The 18,949-nt window shown below is 42.4% G+C and overlaps 1 non-coding gene across 1 annotated transcript; it reads right to left on the bottom strand.

Annotated features, from left to right (window-relative positions):
• Positions 1 to 17,834: 17,834 nt before the first annotated feature.
• LOC133833436 (small nucleolar RNA R71) lies at positions 17,835 to 17,941 on the bottom strand. The gene has a single exon (XR_009892816.1). It is a non-coding gene; the product is annotated as a small nucleolar RNA R71 (small nucleolar RNA).
• Between the last annotated feature and the right edge of the window lie 1,008 nt (positions 17,942 to 18,949).

Raw genomic sequence — 18,949 nt, 5'->3', positions numbered from 1 at the left:
TGACTGTTAATAAAGTTTGGAAATTCCGTAATTATGTTATTTAAACCCTGATTTGGGATCCCATGTACCAAACACTTATTTTAATGAAAATTGTTGATTTATAACTAAAATCTCTTAAACCTAAGTTGTTTGTGTCATTAGATTCACGTTTTTATCTAAATGGATTGATTAGCAAGTCTCACACTATTTCAAACACACAGTGTAGCGACCTTGGTTATCTAGGGTGTTACACTACTGCTCAGAGAGAAGAGAAGAAAGAGTTTCTAAGGACTTGGGGTGTCATCGATGCCAAAGAGTCAGCACCAGAGAACACTACTAGAGATTAGGAACATCACCAAAATTTGGTAATTCTCCATAGTTCGATCAAATACCCAGAAATGCAAGAGTTCCGTAAGGTGTGCAGTAGGCCATTTTGATCGATTCTAACGTCAAAATATGCCTGAGTATACCTATAAAAGTTTAAAACAGCCTCTCTAGTGCTACAAAAAATATGTTCCTAAGCATGAACCTAAACTCTCAAACGAAACTCGACGCAAGTGCAAAGCCAAACACAAAGCCAGTAAATACTTACTCGAGATATAGTGTTGATAGGTGCTGAAACGAGTTCGAACTCTAAAAAATCGCTTGTCGTTCACCCAGAAATAAGACAATTCTCGCCAACTGTCCAGAATTGCAAAGAAGAGAGGGTTTTTGAGTTTGGAGATTTTGAATTTCGAATGGTTAAGGTGAATACTGAGGCATTTCTCGAGATTTTATACTCATAGAACTTGGGGGGGGGGGGGGAAGCAACCTCACCCTGATCATCGAATTACCTATGATGCAGGTATTCAAGAAAGATCCAATGGTTAGGATTCAAAAGGCACTAATTGTGATCATTAGCATTGTAAAAGGATGCCTCAGGTACGGGGCGAAGGGATGCCTAGGGTACTGAGTGGACGTTTTGGGTCATGGAGTTGGCCCCTCATTAATTGCATGGATTTGTGGGCCCAGCAATAGGGAGTCAACACATGGCGTGACTTTCCAGGGTGATGTCAGAGGAAGCCCAAACGTCTCCCCCTGAAGACCTTTCAAATTACTCCTCTCAATCTAACTCTCCACTGCCCTATGACGAGTAAAGACTTGGGGGGAAATGTTGTCTGTATTTTCACCACCACATATATGGCAATTGGGAGTAATTAATGACAAGATAAGCCATGAGGTTCTCATAGTGTGAACTCCTCCAAGAAACCCAAATCGGCCAAGTCGTGGATGTCTCCAAGTGAGGCCATGCCCAGAGACTCGTGGACTACGACTCTTTTATAGCCTGAACCACATAAAATCATCGTGTTATTTTCCATTATTTTCTTTAAACTCTCGAATTAGGTTGATAGAGAAAAAGGCAGTCAACCTATATAAATTCATAAACAAGTAAAATATATAGTTATGTGGAAAAGAGAAAATAGCTAAACAACATTGTTGTACCCTAAAATTAGCACGAGTTCAATTACTCAGCTCGAGTACAGCTGGCAGATAAATATGTGGAAAAATAGCCAAGTGGAATATCTCATTATTAATGATGTGAATAGCTCGAGATCCAAACAGTTCGTACACGGTATACAAGTTATCATCTGACCTACATTTAAGGTAACAGTCCAGTTCAGGACTCATAATGGTTAGATCCAACTTTGGGCGTTCTGAAGTTACTACCAACTCGGAGTTAGGTAATTGATTAAACATGAGCTCGGGTGAAATATTTAGTTCATGAGAGCCTAGACAACACATACTAAAGGATCCCAGGAGATTTGGGGATTCTTTATACGCTCATTAATGACCAAGTTGTATCATATATCTGTCATTTATTATCCGAGATAGCAGAAGTATATTTATTATGTTATCAAATCATATCCCAATGAAAATGAGAATAATCTGTATTAATTATATACCTTATTTAATTACACAGTTTATTTACACCGTGACCCGAACCTGTCCATGGAATTCCCCAATAAATACTAGGATATTGGACAAGAGACGGGGGATGGGGGACTTTTTTGTATTACCGAAACTCTGCAAAAATAGAGAGAGAAAGAGTAATAATAGTGACTCGTAGACTAGGTGGATTTTAACCACTGAACCACGTAAAATTTATGTGCTTTTGAGTGAATGCTTGCTATATCATTGTGTTTTATAATCTAGCACTAATCTATCTGTATAATTTCTTAATACATTGTTGGCTAAAAACCACGTCAACAGTTTGGTGCTTTCATTGAGAGTAAATTAGTGGGTCACAAGTTTCGGTCGACTTTCATCATGGTGTTCACTTGCTCGATGCATGATAATGAGACAGAATAGCCTGCTGGGCAGGAGGCCCCTCATACCGCTGTTCCTAATGAAAGGGGCATGAATGTTCAGCAACGTCCGAGAAACAACTGGCAGGTCAAGACGATACTGGGAGTTCAGCGTCACTACCACCAAATCCTAATCCAGGATATCTGACTACCGTCGAGATGGAAAACACCCAGTTAAGGAGCCATCTCACTAAGGAAAACAGGGAGCTTGAGGAAGTCTTGGCTCGGTTACCTCATCTTACAACCGACATTAATGTCGGAAAGAAGCAAAGTGGGTCTCGTAAGTCCCACGGGAATAACCGATATAAATTGAGTCGATCTGTTAGAACTGCCACTCCGAGTTCTATGCCTTCACGGAAAAACCATCAGAATGCTCGGCCCACTGATCATCACAAGAGTCATCAGCATGTCATTTGGTCGGTTAGAATTGCGACCCAAAGCTCTATGCCTTCTTCACAAATTACAAAAAATGCCCATAACAATCCGCAGGGAGGGGCTGGGACAAGCTCACAAAGACACAATGCTCCAACAAATCCCTTTGTGCCACGATATAGCCCCAGGCATAGAGAATTAGGGATGTTGGAGTAGAACCAAGGAGGGCTAATTTAGTCCATCCTGATGGAACGAGGATAGCCTCACCCATAAGGCATCCCTCGTCACCTATAAGACATCCATCACCACCTCGTCCTCATCGAGATGTTCCAGCTCGTGGGAATAGTAGGAGAAATCCTCCCCTGTCCGTGAATACTTTCACCCCACGAACGTGTGTTGAGAACTCAGGTCCTTGATCTCAACTGTGAGCTGTAACTTTTGCAAACAGAAGTTATTGGACGGAAAGAGAGCCAGCGTAGAGGCAGATTCGAGAGCAACCTGAGAAATCATTTGAGTTTAGCACAATGTCCTCGATATGATCCACGGCCGTACTTGTGCGATCATCTGAACTCACGGAGAAGGTATCCAGTTCAGAATGAAGATATTAGCTATGCTCGACATGAGGGAGGTCCATCCATTCAATTTTACAATAATAGGAATGTCCCACATAACCAAGCTCGAGCTTGGAGGGACAATAACCTGTCAAATGCATATAATAGGATGGGAGATGTTGAACTGCCCCCATCTAACCTAGGGACTAGGGACAAAACCCTTAAGAGACTGGCTCTAATGAAAGAACAAATGAAAAGACTCTTATTTGGGAAGGAAAAGGACGATTGCGACTTAGATGAGGAGCTTGAACCTTTTGCTCCAAACATTGCAGTAGCAACATATCCTGTAGGTTTTAAGATGTCACACATGTCGAAGTTGATGGATGGAGATCTGTCTTATCACCTCGGTATGTTTAACACCATGATGATGGCGCACAATGTTGGGCTCGATCTAAGGTGTATCTTGTTCCCTGCAACTCTGGTCGGGCCTGCCAGACAGTGGTTTAAACAATATAAGAGGCATTCCATAAGCTCGTGGAATAAATTTTCCTTCGATTTCAAAAAACAATTTGAGCTTCACAGGCAGCTCGAGTTGAGGCTGATTCATTAGCCAACATAAAGCAGCAACCTGGTGAGACATTGAAGGCATACGTGAGTAGAATTGCCAATGTTGTTGCACGAGCTAGGGATGCTGATGACAACTCTAAGCTCATGGCAATGAGAACAAGAATCCTCATCGGGACGACCTATGGCAAGAACTCCAAAGAAAGGGGTTAAAAGTGTAGACGAATTTCTGGCCCGAGCTCAGGAATGGATAAATCTAGATGAGGCACGAGCTTCTTTCATAGGAAACAACCAGACCCCTGTCTAACCCGTTGGAGCAGTAGCAGATATTGCAGCTACGACTCAAGCCATTACCCAGAATAACTAAGCGGGGAGTAACAAAAGGAAGGGGAATGGTGAAGGCGACCAAAGCAGGACGAAGAAGAACAATTCAGCGAAGAAGTTCAAGCCTATCTATGCTACTTATACCGTCCTAATGGACACCCGAGAGCGTGTCTTTCTATCTAATTCTAATCGCCTCCCATGGAAGAAGCCATAACCTTTAAGAAACCAGAGGGCGAAGAGAGATCCTTCAAAAAAAATTTGATTCCACAATGACATCGGTCATAACACTGATGATTGTCGGCAGCTGAAGGATGAAATTAAGACTCTCATTCGAGCTGGACTGTTGGCCCAGTACTCCTGAAATCGGGTAGTTCCCAATCTGCCCACCGGGCAGAATTCTCAGTTAGTCCCAGAAGCTCCGATAGGCCAATCTGGAGCTCAGGCGAATCAAGTCGATCCTCCTCCAATAGTAGGGGAGATATAACCACTGTTGCTGGAGGACCTCATTTGGCTGGCACGAGGAGCGGGACCCAAAAGAGGTACATCAATGAGCTGAAAGCTCATAATGGAGTGGAGTTCATCCCGAAGCAACAGTTATCTAAACAACAGCGATTGGAAAAACAACCAATCATTTTCACGGAAGAGGATGCTAGCCACGTCCAATTCCCACATAATGATCTGGTGGTGGTAACCATGCAGCTCGCCAATCGAAGGGTGCGTAGAATACTGGTGGATAACGGAAGCTCCGTAAATTTACTATTTAGGTCCACCCTGGAGAAAATGGGACTGTCCGTATCCGATTTGAAGGCGACCTCAATGACTCTTTACGGGTTTTTGAGTGAGGAAATATCGGGCATAGGGACAATCGGACTAGTGGTGACATTGGGAGAAGAGTCACGAACTGTCTCCAAAATAGTCGAGTTCTTAGTAATCAATTGTCCGGCCGCATACAATGTGATTTTGGGCCGACCCGCGCTGATGGCATTTGAAGCCATAACATCGATCTGACACCTGGCAATGAAATTCCCCCCAGCTTTGGGGATATGTACAGTCAAAGGTGATCAGCTCGCTGCCAGAGAATGCTATATCATTTCTATGAAGGGAAAGTCACAACCCGGACAGCAGGCAATGGTCATAAGTGTGGGAGGTGAGGAGTCCCAGGAAGTAGAAGTCACCCGTGGGACGGAAGAACCTCAAGAAGAATCTCGTGAGGTCGCCCAACATGACAACATTGATCCATGGATGGGTGAAGAAAGATCAGATCTCAAAGCCATAGAAGAGATCGAGGAAGTAAACATCGACCCCAAAGAAGCTTCAAGAGTTGTAAAAATTGGGAAAAATCTTAAAGACAAAAGAAAGAAGGAGCTAGTCGATTTTTTACAGAAGAACCTGGATGTTTTTGCCTAGTCGCACGAGGATATGGTGGGAATCAATCTGAGTATAATAATGCACACATTAAACTTGGACAAAAACGTGCCTGCAAAATCCCAAAAACAAAGGCTTTTGGGAACAGTATGAGTTGAAGCACTAGAAGAAGAAATGGCTCAGTTACTAAAATACGGGTTTATCAGGGAAGCAAAATACCCGATCTAGGTTGCCAATCCTGTGCTGGTCCCGAAACAAATGGTAAATGGAGAACCTATATCGAATTCTCCGACCTAAACAAGGCTTGTCCCCAGGATTGTTTCCCACTACCAAGGATTGACCAGTTGGTAGACACCATGGTAGGTCATGAGCTCATGTCTTTCATGGACGCATACTCTGGATATAACCAGATCGCGATGAACCCTGCAGATCAAGAGCATACAAGTTTCATGACAAGGCATAACATATATTGTTACAAAGTTATGCCATTCAGATTAAAAAATGTCGGGGCTACATACCAACGCTTGGTCAAAAAAATGTTTGCTAACCAGATTGGGAGAAACATGGAAGTGTATGTCGATGACATGCTCGTCAAATCAAAGACTACCAATAACCATGTGTCTGACTTGGAAGAATGTTTTGAAATCTTGAGGAAATATGACATGAATCTGAATTCCCATAAATGCATGTTCGGGGTGGCATCTGGGGAATTTCTGGGGTTCATAGTAAACACAAGGGGGATAGAGGCGAATCTTGGGAAAATCATATCGATGTTAGTCATTCCTTCACCTAGGTCGCGTAAGGAAGTTCAAAGCCTAGCTGGGAGGGTGGCAGCTTTATATCGCTTCATTTCAAAATCCACTGACAAGTGTCTACCATTCTACAACTTGCTAAGAGGAAACAAGAAATTTGAGTGGACCGAAAAATGCGAACAAGCATTCCACGAACTGAAGATGCATCTAGCTAAACCCCCTATACTATCCAAACCAACGTCTAGAGAGTCTATGTTTCTTTATTTGGCCGTGACAGAAAATATAGTTAGTGTCGTGCTAGTTCGAGAAGAAGACCATATGCAGAAACTAGTATATTATGTAAGCAAGAGGCTTCTCGGAGCTCAATCACGGTACCCACTGATAGAGAAACTGGCATTTTGTTTAATTTTGGCTTCCAAAAAGCTCCGACCATATTTGCAGTCCCATTCTATCAATGTCTTAACCGACCAACCTTTAAAGCAGGTATTGCAAAAACCTGAAACGTCGGGATGTCTCTTACAATGGGCCATCAAACTTAGCCAGTTTGAGATATTGTACATGCCATGAACTGCGATCAATAGTCAGGCCCTTGTTGATTTTTTGGCTGAGTGCACTGGTTTTCAGGATGAGCTCATGAGGGAGCCAATGCAGGGGTTATGGAAAATCTTTGTTGATGAATCGTCAAACGAGAACGGATTAGGAGCTGGGATAATCTTAATCTCGCCTGAAGGACATCGATTCCATACAGCTCTGAGATTCAGATTTGAAGCATCCAACACAAATCTGAGTATGAGGCCTTATTGGCATGGCTGAGGGTGGCAAAGGAGCTGAAGGCAAAAGCCATTCAATGATACAGTGATTCCCAATTCGTGGTAAATCAGATATTGGGAGAGTATCAAGATCGAAGGCATCAAGATGGCGGCCTACCATGGCTAAAGTAAAGGGGGAATTGTCTGAATTTGAATTTAGCTCTGTTGAACAGATACCCCACGAGCAGAACTCTAACGCTGATGCTTTAGAAAGAATTGCTACCACCAAAGAGGCTGAAACATTGAATGTAGTACTAGTGGAGTTCTTGGAAAGCCCAAGTGTAACTGGAGAAATGGTGGAGGTCGGAATGATTGACATAAGACCGACCTGGATAACTCCTATAATGGAATATCTCGCAACTGGAAAGTTATCTGATGATAGAAAAGACGCGAGAAAACTACTTTATCAGGCTCCATAGTATGTAATAGTTGATGGAATCCTATATCGGCGAGGTCATTTGTTACCCCTCCTACGATGTGTTCTGCCCGAGGAAGCCAGAACCATTTTGCAAGAAATACACGAAGGTTTTTTTGGAGATCACACTGGGGGCAAAACTTAGCACTGAAGGTACTGAGACAGGGCTATTTCTGGCCCACTTTAACGAAAGATTCGATCTTGTATGTTCAGAAGTGCGACAACTGCCAACATTTCGCCATAGTTGCCCAAGCTGCTCCAGTCGAGCTAACAACTATTTCATCCCCTTGGCCATTTGCATTGTGGGGAATTGGCCTGATAGGTTCCCTACCTATGGGAAAAGGAGGAGTTGGATATGCGGTAGTGGCGATCGATTACTTCACAAAGTGGTTAGAGGCTAAACCTCTGGCAACCATCACCTCAAAGAGAGTCCTGGATTTCGTGGTGAAGAATATCTTATGTCGATTTGGACTCCCAAAACATATTGTATCAGACAATGGGACACAGTTCAATAGTGATCTTTTCACAGAGTTTTGTGAAAGATACGACAGAACGAAGAGTTTCTCGTCAGTGGCATATCCACAAGTCAATGGGAAGGTTGAAGCTGTAAATAAGACCCTCAAGGTGAGCTTGAAGAAAAGCTTGGATGAAGCCAAAGGATTATGGCCCGAACAGCTCCCACAAGTACTTTGTGCCTACCGAACTTCACATAGAACCTCCATGGGACATACTCCGTTTTCCCTAACCTTCAGAAGCGAGGCCATGCTTCCACTTGAAGCAATGGTGGCTACTCACGGGCAGAGGACGTTTGATCAAGATCAGAACAATGAGCTACTTAGTGCATCCCTCGATCTGATCGAAGAAAAATGAGAGGAATCACAATTACAGCTCGCCCATTATCAACAAAAGATCACCCATTATTTCAATTCAAAAGTCAGGGAACATAGACTCGGATTGGGCAATCTGGTTCTCCGAAGGGTCTTTTTGGCGAATAAAGATCCCAAGGATGGTGTGTTGGGCCCGAATTGGGAAGGCCCATACCAGATCGTAGAAGTCTTGCGCAAAGTAACTTTTAAGCTGGCTCGACTAAACGGGGAAATAGTCCCACGGTTCTGGAATGCACTCTATTTAAAAAAGTATTATCAGCAGTATTACCATCAATGTAAGGCTTATTTATAAAAGTTGTTTCAAATAAATGACAGATGGATTATTGAATAACCACTTCTTAGTCTTATTATTACGAGCTCATGTTCTCACATTGTAAAAGCAACCAGGAATGTTTATACATTCTGGTTACTTGGGGGGCACATAACCGAGGTGAGTTTTTGAGAAAATTAAGCTTGCTCGGATAAGATTAAAAACTTAAAAGCTTGGAGAAATTGATTATTTGAAATCTTTTTAAAGCTCGAGTTTTCAGTAAATCTAGCATGAACTAAGTATAAAAATCATAAAAAAAAACCCTGGATATAACCAGGTCCGAGGCCTGATTCCTAACAGGTATAACGCTATTAAGTTTATTAAAAACTCTGGATATAACCAGGTCCGAGGCTTGATTCTTAACAGGTATGACACATATAAGCAAGCAAAATCTTGGATATAACCAAGATATTGATAAAATCTATCTCGATCTAAAAGTCATCCCTAAGATTTCGAATGTACAAGAGTCTGAAGATTCATAAACATGAGAAAATAATAAAGGGAAGACAAATAGATCACAAGTTAGGTGTATATTCAAATAAAAAAAATTATTGTCATCTCGAGGAGAAAAACCTTGAAAGCAATTGTTTTAATCCCAAAGGATTGTTACAGAAACTAAAAAAAATAATAGTTAAAATAAAAATCTTGAAAAAAATTCATTGAGCCCTATCAGCACGCTCCACTAACGTGACCTCCTCACCGTCTCCCTCTATTTCTTTGGAAGCCTTGCCAGTCTCCGAGGGTTCCTGAGAAAACTGAATCTTGAATCTAGCAAGATACAGGTCCCACAACTCAGGCTATGAAAGAGAAGTTCCCATCCTAGTTGAAAGCCCAGCAACGGTAAAGCGTCTATTCCATTGTCGACGAGGACATTGCAGCTTCCTCCTCGGCCTTAGCCTTGGCCTCGATCAGCTTCGCTTTGAGTTCGTTGTTCTCGACCTGAAGTTGATCAGCACGGCGACTCGCCTCCATGACATGAGCCTAAGAGGTGGACAGTGCAGCCTTCGCAGACTACTCGCCCTCTTCAGAATAAATGAGAGCATATTTGGCAGCATGCTCACTCTATTGAGCATCACCCAGGGCAGCTTTGGCAGCCTGCTCATTCTCTTGGCCAGTAGTTAAGGCAACTCGTATTTCCTCGTTCCTGGATTTAACACAAGCTATGCTTCGGTATTGAGCCAAGACAGACTGCAGAATAATGAAGCAAGCCAAAAAAAAAACACATAATAAAGAAAAAGAAGAGGAAAGGATAAAATTGGGAAAAGGACTCACGATGGGGTTCATCCCCATAGCATATTTGAGGACATCTTCCAGGCTATGCTCTTCTATGGCCCTCAGATCCCTGGCACTAGCTTTGTACGCATGGCCCACCATGTGACTCGCCGTCTCATACACGACACCCTGAAAAGCCTCAGGGATCTTGTCCAAATCGTGTGGCTCAACCGGTATCCGAATGAAAGGATTCTCACTTCAAACGGGGGCCTCGATTTGAATCACTTGGGGATGTGAGGAAGGCATATGTTGAGGAGGGGAAGAGGAGCTTGCTGGACAGTGACAGTTGTTACCAGAGCTGGGGGAGTTCTTTTAATGGCTACTCCTGGGTAGTGCTTGCACGTTTACCCTTAGGTGGGGGGATTTTGTGGTACCCCCTGTCTTTGGGGTAGTCTTCTTTGCCACCTTAGGCTTTTTACCACTGTACCTGCTCCGGACCCTCCGCCCCTAAAGTCACTCCTTAAATCTGGAGCTCCCGACAACTCCATCTCTTCACCTAAAAAAAAAGAGCGAATAGAAGATTTAGTTCACAGGAGTAATGCTTCAAAAATATTATAAGTGCAAGAAAAAAAAAAAAGAACGAGAATGCTACCCTCCGGGCTAGGGGAGGAACCTATTATGATCAACCCCGGTGTATTTTCCGAGCTAGGCACAATCTCCAACTCTGGGATTAGCAGAGGGGAGGGGGAATCTAATGCCATGATTTCCAGGATCCTAGGGGGTTCGGGTCCTTCCTCGGGGATGGACTCATCTACGTACTGCCTAAAACCCAAAGCAAATGCACCTTGGAGCAGGGAAGGCCAGGTTCTACAGTTGGTCCTATACTTTTCAAAGATGGTGGATCTAAAGTTTAATGTGTTATCAACTAGGACGGTGCCTTTGGGATAGCTATGATCATAGCGTACAGCCAAATGATCCACACATTGGAGAAGGGTTACGTTTAGGTCTGGATCGGTAGGGTGACGAGTAACGAGCTAGTTAGGGTTAAAATGGATTAGCCTATAGTTGGCAGCAGTCTGGTCTAATTCTCTAAAAAGGTATGGGTTACCTTGGCCGGAGGAGTCGGCTGCTACCCCGGACGCAGTTCGTTCAAGATCGGGCTCCTGATTATCTTCAGGAGCTCGTCTTTTTTGCACCAACGATGCCATATCTTCTTCCTCCTTGACGTCATCATTGGCTGACAAGGCCTCTTGAGAAAAGGGGAGCTCGGGGATGATGGGAAGTGGAACTCCGGTCCTCAGAGATAATGTATGACCCTTGCTAATTAATTTGCATGCCACCATGGTGGCATCGTTCACGATTTGGTGATAGTCTTTTTCACCGGGATGAAGGCTAGACAAAGTCTCGTACTGACCCACGTGGGTGTTAGATCGTCCCGTCCTCGTGAATATAGTTGCACAAGGAGCAAACTCAATTAGAACATATAAAAAAATCACAATAAAAGTGATAAAAATTCACGTGCTGAATTCACAGAGATAGAAGACTTAGGAGGACGGTTGAAATATTGATGGTCACAGTTCTTGAACCCATTTGACATAAAGAATAAATCTTTATAGTCATGTGGGTGGCTGGGAAGGTCAATGACGGAGGTGGAATTCAGAAACTGAATGAGGTAATAAAATTCGGCACTCGCCCTTTCTTGTCAGGACTGGCTTTGAGGCAGAAAAAATATAAAATGTCTGCTGGAGTGGGGACCTCCCACTCGTGCCTCAGAAACAGATATTTTAATCCTGCCAAAAGCCTGTAAGAATTTGGGGGGAGCTGAAAGGGAGCCAATTTAACGTAGCTCAGAAAATCTACAAAATATTGGTCCAATGTGAGGAAGGCACTGACCTTCAGGTGCTCGTCACTCCAAGCACCGTAGTTGTCTTGGAAGGGGGCACAGCTCTGTTCTCCCTCAAATGCAGGTCGAGCAATGAGACCATCGGCTCCCATCTCGATATTGTGACTCAGCAGGATCTTGTTCACCCTCCCCTGAGTCGTTATCCATGAGACTATATGCTCATCCTCAAAGAAAGCGTTGGGTTCAATGACAACCTCTCTCTCCACCACAGGACCAAAGTAAGGGATGGGAGAGTCAGTGGCGATCTGCTTGCCTTTAATTTTTTCTTGGGCAGATGAGCTCGCAGAATTCTTCTTCAGAGGTGCCATGATTCAAATCACCTGGCAGAAAAGTAGCCTAATTAGTAGGTGACCTAAGATGGTCTATGGCCATGGTTGTAGAGGTACGGAAGAAAAGGTTTAATTGGTTTACATTCGAAATTTGAAAGTTTATACGAGCTAAACTTTTCCCTAGCCTCAACGCGTGGTCCCACACGGTATCCTAGGCCACGCGCCGCGATTTCTTAAAATCCCTAGATACTTCAGGATTCGCGTGTCAGAGCTGTCAAACCCACTACTTTCCTTTTGAAAGCGGTTTAATGCAAAACTGCCTAAGGAATCGTAACCTCTAAGCTACCTAGAATTAAACCTAAAACCCCTTCGATTTCTATATCCCAAGCAGGTATTCGACCTGATTTTCCATTAGAGTTTTCTTAGAATAACCCAAAAAATTGCCCAAAGTTATGAGTATCTTATTTCTAAACAAGTTTGGTTTCATTCATTTAGCCTAAACTGAATCCTATTTCCTATTCGCACTCAGACATAGCCTAAACTACCTAAGGAATCATATTCAGAGAAGATGTCAATGTATCCAGAGGAAGCTCCTTGAGAGATTCTGAAGGTCTGAGAAGCGATGAAAGTTTTTGGGGATTTTGGAGAAGAAAAAGGAAAGCTTGGGTTTTTGAAAAGGAAATATTTTGAATGCAAAGGTGGTGAAGTCTCACAACTAATCATCCTATTTATACGTAAACTATGGAAATTAATCCGGGCCATCCAATTTGGTTAGTTCGAGATCCGAGGGCCAAGATTAAATGAACCATGCAGCGGCAAAAAGTTGATAGGACAGTTGTTTCAGTCCTCGAAACCCGAACGGACGTCAATTGTAGGAAGCCACGTGTCCAGTACTTGAGTAGTGGGTAGGCACGATTTTATATGGCATAAGTCTAAAAGCCCCTATTGTGCATGTCCAATGGTGAAGACATCAAGCAAGAGCAGGAGCTTGGGGGGGAAATGTGGTACCCTAAAATTAGCACGAGTTCAGTTACTCAGCTCGGGTACAGCTGGTAGATAAATATGTGGAAAAATAATCAAGTGAAATATCTCGTTATTAATGATGTGAACAGCTCGAGATCCAATCCAGTTCGTACATGGTATACAAGTTATCATCTGACCTACACTTAAGGTAACAATCGAGTTCAGGACTCATAATGGTTAGATCCAACTTTGGGCGTTCTGAAGTTACTACGAGCTCGGAGTCAGGTAATTGATTAAACACGAGCTCGGGTGAAATATTCAGTTCGTGAGAGCCTAGACAACACATACTAAAGGATCCCAGGAGATTTGGGGATTCTTTATACGTTCATTAATGACCAAGCTATATCATATATCTGTCACTTATTATCCGAGATAGCAAGAGTATATTTATTATGTTATCAAATCATATCCCAATGAAAATGGGAATAATCTGCATTAATTATATACCTTATATAATTATGCGATTTATTTACACAGTGACCCGAACCTGTCCATGGAATTCCCCTATAAATACTAGGATATTGGACAAGAGAGGGGGGACTTTTTTGTATTACCAAAACTCTGTAGAAATAGAGAGAGAAATAGTAATAATAGTGACTCGTGGACTAGGTGGATTTTAACCACTAAACCACGTAAAATTTCTGTGCTTTTGAGTGAATGCTTGCTATATCATTGCGGTTTATAATCTAGCACTAATATATCTGTATAATTTCCCAATACATTGTTGGCTAAAAACCGCGTCAATAAACATTAACAATTTCATGATATTTTCTAGCATATGAACGCATCAAATCTATTGGCAGCAAGATTGGAGCAACATAAATAAAATAGTTTTAAGTAACACACATATATATATACATAAATTATAATAAATAATAAACATATGACAAATGTGAGTGCCAAAATTCCACAAGGAAAAATATACGATCCCATGTTGAAATAAGTAAGGGTCTGTAAGAATTGACCCAACAAGCAACATGTGGATGCCAAAAAATTCCCACTCTTAAAAGACCTTCATTACATGTCCCCCAAGGCATCAGATAAGCATAGGAAACAACAGATTACAATCCGGCACCAAGCGCACCCCGTGCGAGGTCACCTGACACCTTACTCAAAGTATCATGCGCCATCGAGAAGCCAACTCGCACCAAGGAAAAGTAGCACCAAAGGAGGTGGCCTCTCGCGGAGGTTGTGGCCTCACGTAGATGGTAGCACCTCACAAATCACGTTGCCTCACGCCAAAGAGGAACCTCACACCAAAGAAGAGCCTCGCGCCAGGAGAAGCCTCGCGCATGGAGGGGCCTCGCGCCTGGAGGAGTGTAACGTCCCAAATTCCCTAATGTAGCTTAGTACCTTGATTAGGGGGCTAGGAGGGCAATAACTAGTTTATTGTGTTATTATGTGATTATATGTGTCATTATGTGAGTTGTATTATTATATGGCTATATTTACGTGCATGTGGGCTCGTTTCTTATTGGAAGGGCATTTTAGTAATTTTGGTCATTGAGGGTATAACTATATATGTGTTCATATATGTGATATGTGTGAGACCGCATTATTATGTGGATATATTTGAGATACTCGGCACGAGGCGATCCTAGGAAGCGGGTTAGCAGTTTAGTCATAACGGGGTCAAATACCGAGCTCTGGGTGAGCTTAGGGGTAATTTGGTACTTAGTACAATACCAGGATTGAGTGGGTAAGGGGAAATTATTGGTAATTATTTGGGGATATTAGAAATAAGAGGAATTGTGAGACGTTAATTATTATTAATGAGATAATTGGCTAATGACAAGTTTGCCGTGTGGCATAGGAAGGCAAGATAAAGGGCAAGGGGTATATGTGTCATTTTGGAATAAAAATCCGTGACTTAGTCACCTTCTCCCTTGGCTGAAGGAAGCAAAACAGGACACTCTATCTCTTTCTCTCTTCATTTTGATTGTTCTCTTCTCTTTCTCTTGGTTTCTCTCTTAATTGGATTTGGGATTTTGAGGCTAAGGTTTGGGGATTCAAAGCTTGAGGTTATGTGATTAGCTGTAGCTAAGGGAGTGTGATTCATAGCAGAGGTAAAGATTATAAACTTCGTTGTAGTTGGTATTGTGTTGTGGTTTTAGTTGTTTTTTAGCTTGAAAGTTCAAGGTTTTGGATTGAGTTTTTGGCAGTGTTTTGTATGTGTTTAAGCTAGGTTTTACTGCTGGGATTAAGGTGTGATGTTTAGGATTGTTTGGTAATGATATTTGGTGAGTTATGGGCTGAGGAAAATAGGGATTGTTGGGTTCACATGGTCGCATCGCGTCCCTGTTCTTGGGCGTCACGGTCCGTACGAATCCTAGGGCCTAGGAGGGGATCTGCCTTGGAGGCGCACTACGGCCCTCTTGGGCATGCCGCAGCCCGAGCCCTGGTTTCAGATAGGGGGGCTTTCTGTTTGGGAGGCGTGCTGTGACCATTAGGGGCAAGTCACAGCCCGCCTGGCCATTTTTGGCCACCTTAGGTTTTAATGACGAGATTTCAAATCTAAAGGCCCGGGATCAATTCTACTACCCGGTTTAGTTGAATTTGAGGTCTCGGAGGCTAGGACTTGGTCTGGAAGCCTTTATTTTCTCATTTTGATGGGATTCTATATTTGGTTATGACTAGGTTACTGCTAGGGGCTCAGGATCAGGATCGTGCTCGGGGGGTCATTCTTACTTTATATACACTCGGACCTGAGGTAAGAAAACTGCACCCATTACGTGATGTACATGATTAAGGATTGGCCTGAACGTTAAATATAGTTTTGATTGGGTGTTGGCCCCTGTAAATGTGCATGATTATGATTATGCATGTGAATTATTGATTAAGCATGTTGAATGCTCTGTATATGGATATTTTTTTTATGATGAATGCTTGTTAGCTTTATATAATTGATAAAGCAATTTGCTTATCAGTCAAGGACGGCAATAGCGTTGAGCGCTGGTCAAAAGGCATTGACTTATGAGTCAAGGGTGGCAATAGCACGTTGAGTGATGGTCGATATGATTAGACCTAATCAGGAGCGCATTATACGCTTGTCCGACCCAAAGGTCGTAGAAAAACCAAAGCGCCAGGTACGCTGGGCAAGCTCCAAGGCTAGTTATATAGAGGACAGGGAAATGGGGCCCGAGCTGAATTATTAGTCCCAAATCCTAGGGCGTTGAGCCCCATAGTGGCTTATTAGCCATACTTGGGCAATGGGCCCCGATATGAATCAGTATATCATTTATTTAGGGCGATTGGCCCATATGACACTGTATTCATTTATATGAATGGTATCCATGCATGAGTAGGGTTATCACTTCTGGGCATGTTTATTATGATTTGAAAATGTGTTATTAACTACTTATGAGCATGTGTTAAGTTTTCTTGATGTGCCTTGGCTCACAAGTTCTATGTGGTGCAGGTAAAGGGAAATGAAAGTTGGACAAGCCATGAGTTGGAGAGCTTAGGTGGAGACATGTACATATGCGGCTGCTTGACCACCATGGCCAAGATTTCTCAGAAGAACTAGGGTTAAACCCTATTTTTTCCGCTTAGGTCGGCAGATTGTAATGACCATTTTTTAACTGTAAACAACTTTGTAAACGTTTATTATGGGATCCCATGTACAGTTTAACATTTTAATGAAACATCCATTCGTTTTAACCAAAAACTTTAACCTTGGACCATTAATCATATTTAGAAGCACGTTTATGGCCTAGTAATGCGTTTAGCGATTTAAGCACTATTTGAAATACACAGTGTAATGGTCTTGGCTAACAAGGGCGTTACAACTTGGTATCAGAGTGTGCCAAGGTTAGGGGTTCCTGAAGACAGGCCGGTCATGTACACTCGCCACTAAAGACAAGCTCGACTCAGGGTTCGGTAACTATTTATGTGGTTATTTTTTTAACTACTTAAATAGGATATAAATGCCTTATCTGCATGCCTTATTAGGTAGCATGAGATATTCTGATAGGGCCTGCCCCTTAAATGCTGCATGATATAAAATGATGTGCTTATTATCACTAATATTGCTTGTGGATGCAAAGGAACCACTTATTAGCGATGTTATATGGACATGTAGGTCAAGACACGCTCATTAGCGTTGTCATAGATACATGTATGCAAAAACATGTTTATTAAGATTGTTATATGGTTATGAATGTCAGAAAATGCTTATTAGCATCGTTAATTGTTATGAATATTAGAGCATGCTTATTAGCTCCATACTTTGATATGAACATGAATCGACATGCTTGTTAGCATGATTGTTGAATGTGAGTGATTATATACTTGATCTTGGACCCTGAGGCGGCAAGATGTTCAGTTATCACTACCTAACTGGCTGAATTGACTATTGCAATGAACCACCCATGATGGCTCATCAAGATGAAGTCAAACCAAGAACGCTACAGGAATATTTACATCCTACGCATACAGCCACACCTTCATGCATAATGTATCCCAACAATATGCCAAATTTTGATTTCAAACCCGGCATGATTAACCTCTTACCAACCTTCCATGGGTTGGAAAACAAGAGTCCGTACGTGCATATACGGGAGTTCAAAGAGGTGGTGGCTACATTCAACAATCGAGCTGATGTCACCAACATTGTGAGATTGAAATTCTTTCCTTTCTCGCTCAAATACAAAGCAAAAAGCTGGCTGTATTCCTTAAGGCCTAGATCTATCGGAACATGGGACGAAATGACAAAATCATTCTTTGCCGAATATTTCCCGCCCCATAAGACTAGCAGCCTTAAGAGGCAAATCTCTACCTTCATCCAGAAAGACCATGAAACTTTCCATCAAGTCTGTGAGAGGTTTAGAGATTTGATAAATCAATGCCCACATCATGGATACGAAAGCTGGCGTCTGATAAGCTATTTCTATGACGGTCTCACAACCGGACAAAGACAATTCGTACAAATGATGTGCAATGGCGAATTCCTTCAAAAAGATCCCGATGAAGCTTTCAAGTACCTCGACGATCTTGCTGAAAAGTCCTACACATGGAATGGACCGAGTTTTATGAACAAGCCACGATCAACTGGAATCTACCAATTAAAGGAAGATGACAACGTCAAAAGCCAAATTGAATCATTGAGACAACAATTTGAGGCTTTCAAATATCAAGAAGGTAGAGGAATCCATATGGTTGCAAAGGTAGAGACACGAGATCCATGCTTCATATGTGGAGGGACGGAACATCAACCGCAAGAGTGCCCAACTCTTGGTGAGTTAATAGGAGGAAATGAGGAACAATGCAATGCTTTAGGGGATTACAAGAAGCCTTATAACCCTTTCTCAAACACTTACAATCCTGGTTGGCGCAACCATCCAAATTTCAGCTGGAAGGATTCAAACCAAGCATCTGGGAGCCAATGGAGGCCTGAGCAGCAACAACCACCAAAATCATACATTGCTCCCCAAAATAACATGCAGTCAAGTAATTCTCTTGAGAATACTTTGCAAATGCTTGCGCAAACTCAAATAGCCTCAACTCAAGAGCTCAAATCTTGTTTCACACAAATGGTAGAGGAAACGAAAGACATGAAAATCCAAATGACAAAGATAAACACTACTTTGGCGATTTAAGAGCATGGGAGACTTCCCGCTCAACCTCTAATCCATCAAAAAAGGCAACACATGGCCCAAACCTCCTCCTCTGCAGATACAAATTTCAAAGAGGTTAATGCCATCTCTACTCAAAGTGGTCAAAGTACAGTTTCACCGTTAACTAAAACAACGAGTACGTCAATGCCCACTCTAGATGATGATGTGCCAATAAGAACTCCAGTAAAGGCACCCTTTCCTCAAGCTTTGAAATCCACTGGAAAGGTACTGGAAAATCATGGTGAAATCCTAGA

Source organism: Humulus lupulus, chromosome 4 (genome assembly GCF_963169125.1).
Source record: "Humulus lupulus chromosome 4, drHumLupu1.1, whole genome shotgun sequence".
NCBI classification, from domain to species: Eukaryota; Viridiplantae; Streptophyta; class Magnoliopsida; order Rosales; family Cannabaceae; genus Humulus; species Humulus lupulus.
Note: the sequence above shows the minus strand (reverse complement) of the source record. Positions and strands in the feature narration are given on the sequence as shown.